Source organism: Armigeres subalbatus, chromosome 2 (genome assembly GCF_024139115.2).
Source record: "Armigeres subalbatus isolate Guangzhou_Male chromosome 2, GZ_Asu_2, whole genome shotgun sequence".
Classification (NCBI taxonomy): Eukaryota; Metazoa; Arthropoda; class Insecta; order Diptera; family Culicidae; genus Armigeres; species Armigeres subalbatus.
The window spans coordinates 252,899,522-252,905,224 of record NC_085140.1 but is presented as its reverse complement, the minus strand read 5'-3'; positions in this window follow the sequence as shown (position 1 = coordinate 252,905,224).

The window sequence follows — 5,703 nt, the reverse complement described above, 5'->3', positions numbered from 1 at the left end:
ACCACGATTTTTTCATATTGTCGCCTGAGATTGAAAAAGCCGCTTTGCTCGCTATCTTAAGACGATCACTACTAGTCGTGACTGATAGTCCCGATGGCAAGTTCGACTTTCCTAAATCTTCCAGTTACATTTCGCTTTATTTATTTATTGGCTTTATGTACCCGGCTTTGCTTGAGATTGAGAAGTAAATTATGCAACTCAAATGTCGCTTAAACGCACATAAGTAGAAAGATTGACGAAAGATAGATCGATACATACAGGGGTCGGACAGAATGATCGGGACAGGCAAAATTTTATCGAAATTCAAATGACCATAACCCTGTGAAAAATCAACCGATTTCTTTGATGATGGTCTTTCCGGCACCGGCAAGGTGATGGTCTTTCTTGTCTGCTATTCAACATCGCTTTGGAAGGGGTAATACGAAGAGCAGAAATTAACACGAGTGGTACAATTTTCAATAAGTCCGTCCAGCTATTTGGCTTCGCCGACGACATAGATATTATGGCACGTAAATTTGAGAAGATGGAGGAAGCCTACATCAGACTGAAGAGGGAAGCTAAGCGGATCGGACTAGTCATCAACATGTCCAAGACAAAGTACATGATAGGAAGAGGTTCAAGAGAAGACAATGTGAGCCACCCACCGCGAGTTTGCATCGGTGGTGACGAAATCGAGGTGGTAGAAGAATTTGTGTACTTGGGCTCACTGGTGACTGCCGAAAATAACACCAGCAGAGAAATTCGGAGACACATAATGGCTGGAAATTGTACGTACTTTGGACTCCGCAAGACGCTCCGATCGAATAGAGTTCGCCGCCGTACCAAACTGACAATCTACAAAACGCTCATTAGACCGGTAGTCCTCTACGGACACAAGACCTGGACGATGCTCGTGGAGGACCAACGCGCACTTGGAGTTTTCGAAAGGAAAGTGCTGCGTACTGAATTGTACGTTTTCTAAACAGTACTCCTCCCTCCACCCCTTCCCATTTTCTCAATGATTTTAGCACCAATCCTCCTCCCGTAATTTAATCTTCCCATCAGCATAGAGAATGTGTGCATCTCTCCATTCTAGAATGCGCCTTACGCTCGCCAAGTCGTTTTGCACCTGGTCTGCCCAACTCGCTCGCTGCTCTCCACGCCGTCTCGTACCTGCCGGATCGGAAGCGAACACCATTTTTTCAGGGTTGCAGTCCGGCATTCTTGCAACATGCCCTATCTCTTCCGGCTCTAGCTACCTTCTGGATACTGGGTTCGTCGTATAGCTGGGCAAGCTCGTGGTTCATCCCTCGCCGTCACACACCGTCTTCTTGCACACCGCCAAAGATGGTCCTAATCACTCGTCTCTCGAATACTCCGAGTGCTTGCAAGTCCTCCTCCGTGATTCATGTCCGTAGAGGACTGTGGCATGTACATCACACATGTCATCGAACCATGCCTTAGTCCAACAGAACTCTAAACCTTTGTTAGTCAGCACCCCATTGAGTCGATGGCCCTGGCCCCGGTACTACATAAGCACTTTCCATAAGAAAGTGTCATTTTACAAGGGTCATTACTTTATGACTGTTTCCAGGCAAGGCTGTTCCCACGCCGCGTGTGGCGTGACAGCGCCGAGTATGCGGATTCTCTTTAGCATACTCTCTCTCTCCCGATCAGTGCATCGATCACTGATTGGTTACACAATACATAGGCTTTCAGATACCTCCAGTAAATAAGAGCTAGGTTAAACTAAGAACTTGAATAAACGAGCATTGATGTTTTAACTACCGAGTGGAATAGTCCTTTTACTCGATATCACACCCATAGGAAGAAACATAATAACGAACCGAAAAGTAATTCCACAGGACTACCGGTCTTATCAGCGTCTTGTACATGACACATTTGGTGTGCGGTGGTGAATCTTTTTGGAACGCAGTTTCTTCTGGAGCCCGTAGTAGACCCGACTTCCACAAATGAAGCGCCTTCGTATTTCACGACTAACATTGTTATCAGCCGTTAGCAAGGATCAAAGGCAGACGAAATCCTCGACCACCTCGAAAGTATCCCCGTCTATCGTAACACTGCTTCCCAGGCGGGTCCTGTTGCGCTCGGTTCCGCCCACTGGCATGTACTTTGTCTTCGATGCATTCACCACCAGTTCAATTTTTGTTGCTTCACGTTTCAGCCAGGTGTACAGTTCTGCCACCTTTGCAAATGTTCGGCCGACAATGTCCATGTCATCCGCGAAATGAAAAAATTGACTGGATCTGTTAAAAATCGTACCTCGTACCGTGCCCCAGCAAACGTCATTTTTGCCGGGATATCAGTTTTATTTTTGCTGGGCAGACGGCTGTGCGGATTTTTGCCGAGCTGCAGAATTAAAAACTGAGTGTGCATACCTGACGTTGTTCTTCGCTGCGTCGTTAATGGCAGCTTTAACTGTATTTCAGCAGTCCTCAAGAGAGGCCCCATCGAGCTCTCACCCTCTTTCGGCAACGCTGCCTCGAGATGCTGCGCGTATGCAGTGGCGACATCAAGTTGCTTCAGACGCTCTAGGTCGTACCGCAGACGCAGACGCTCTAGGCTGGTACCGAACATTGTCTAGGGGGCAGTTTTGGGCGCAGTTTAACCATCACCAAATAGTGTTCAGAGTCGATGTTAGCGCCACGATATGTCCTGGCGTCGATAATGTTGAAAAAAAGTGCCGTCCATCAATCAGAACGTGGTCGATTTGTGATTCTGTCTGCGGTGGTGATCTCCAGTGTTCCAATAGTTGCGGTATTTTTAAATTCGTGATCCTATAGTTACGAATCTTATTGTTTTTGTGTGGGACTTGCAACTATTGGAACAGTACCGCAACTATTGGTGCAAAGACTAGAACAAAATTGAGGTAGGTATTTGATGTAATATACCGATTTAGAGGACAGTCCTAGGCTGCACACAGTCCCTACACACTTCAATCTAGAATTTCAGCTCGGTAATAATTTTTACTAATTTTTTACGGTAAAATAAAATTTGAACTGAGAGCTCAGGTAATTAAGCTGAACTTAATGATTTTTGCTATATTTCCTTCCGATGCCTCAGTAGTTTAAAATGAAATACTGAAGTTCAGTAATATACATTACCAAGCAACTCTGTTCTAAGAAAATAATATGCACTTGACAAAAAATAAACCGAAAACTCAGTGAAACCAAATATATTTTAGTTACTAGATAAAGATTGTCGCTTCGGTTCCCTTTGTTCTGCTGTCTAGAACATGTTGGGTACCAAGCTGTCAAATCGTATGGATTTTCCTTCTTTGACATTTAGCTCCCCTATCCTCGCCAGCAAAAGATGTTCCGGACAGCGCCGACAGCGACAATCTTTATCTGGTAACTAAAATATCTTTTGTAAAAACCAATGCGCTTTACTGAGCACCCGGTATTGTTAGTACCGAACTTCCAGTTTCAAACTACAAGCCGCGTGATGGAACACCATTTTTTTCAAATCACAAGTGCTGAAGTTGGTTTTGCACACACGAACTTATTAGCCAATAAAAAATCACAAAAATAAAGACAAAAAAACACACGAATTTATAGGGGGCGTTATTAGCACTAATTGTATTTTTGAATAGTTGTAAAACCATTCTAATTATGCTTCAGGTCAGAGATGTCTTACACAGTTGGCAAAAAATCTGCTCTTTTATTTTTCACAATTTTTACCAATCAAATAAAATTCACTCAGTGAGTGCAACTAATAGATGGATATTTGAGTTTTCGAAATGTCACTTCGATCTGTCAAAATAATACACGCCAGAGCCACGCGGCCGCGAGCGCACACAGCAAATACACCGAAATTCAAATATCCATCTATTAGTTGCACTAACTGAATGAAGTTTACTTAATTGCTAAAAATTGTGAAAATAAAAGAGCAGATTTTTTGCCAACAATGTATGACATCTCTGCTTCAGGTAAGATCAAATGATGTTAATCACTATGTGACATGAAATTTTCAATAGTTCGTGAGATAGTTTTATATAATTTTATTTTTATAAACTTACAGGAAAATTACCAAAAATCAGCCTTTGCCGTCGTTGCTCTGATAGATGCATGCTCTATCTCGTTGGATTGGGCAGTTCGAAACAAAAAAACTGTGCTAAACAATTATGTGCGTTATATAGAATTAGATCAAATAAATAAATATATACCTATTATATGTGAATACTCAATATTGCTAAGGTTCGTTGTGGAACTACAAATAAAATATTCAAAGTACCCCGTTTAAAGGTGACCTTGGACGTTAGAGGGTTAAGTGAATTTTCATAATTATTTTGGAAATCATCAGGAAGCGTAAGATATGCTGTGCTATATTTTTATTTATTTTGCGGCATCTGAGCCATGCGGTGAGTAATTACCAACCACACATTTACTCGCGTGCCAACCCATACCTTTAAACGCTAACGCTACAGCGCAGTCTAGCGGTAAAACAGAAAAGCAACTTGGAAGAGGATCGTGTATTTGCTATTTTGTCCATATACCGCACTAACGCTTTGCTTTTTGTGAACAACTATAGTACCGATATTAACTTAAGCCTACGGTTGATGCTTTTGCCACAATGACAAAAATTTCTCAAATTCTCCCACACATCTGAGACTGAATAGACTTAAATTTGGACATCAAGAAGGCTTAACAAATACTTGTCATTATGATCTTCATGAATCATGAACATCCAGTGCAATACATACCAAAGGAAAGAGAAACGAAAATCTGCTAAATGAATTTAGCTTCAAATTTCATGAATCAAATGCTTTCCATTAATTATTACAATGTACAAACATTATCATGGAATGTGTAAACCATTTATAGCTGAAGCCGGTCGGTATCGACATATATCGATTGCACTGAAGGATACACATATCCGTATAAGCCACAGCGCATACGTTGATGACATCCTTCCACTGACTGCAAATTCGACAGGCTTGTACCGGTAAGGTCATCATAAAATAATCGCTTCACGCTAGTCTATATCAGATGGAACGCCACTTATCGGTGGACATAAACTGACTTGATTACACTTGCCACTTGGCAGAGATTGTGCACCACGGCATTCGGATAGATACAAATGGTATGCGAATATGTCTATCTATAATCAATTACCTATGCCGAACATGAATAATGGCACTTCGTGAAACGGAATTTAAAGTAGATAAGGAATATGTTTGTTTTAATTAGGTATATTATTTGATTGAGTTTTTTTAGACATAAAGGATGACACAGTTTAGATTAATCTAGATACTTTGGTATTCAAGGATCCACAGCTGAAGTATATTGTTCAAAAAATTTCTTCTTGGCATGACATCTCTAACTCGGTTCTTCTACTCCAATGGCTCTACATTCCAACTGGAACTTGGCCTGCTCTCAAACTCAGTATTCTGTTACTATTTTCTCAGTTATTATTTGAAAGCTTTTATATGTCCGACATTGCGTAAGATGTATCAAAATGTAATTTGTGTGGCAAGTACGAAGGGTACATTATGCCCAGGGCCTAGACCAGACCGATAATCGAGCTCGCCATCTTCGGATTGTCAAACCTATGACTTTGTCTATAAAAATAGTAAAAATAAGAAGAAAGCAATCGTGATGTAAATTTTGAAAGGTCCTTTGGTACAGCGTGAGAAGACAGTCTCAAAATAATTGTTCAGAATTCTAGACAAAATGTAATTATAATTTAATTGATGTACGATGG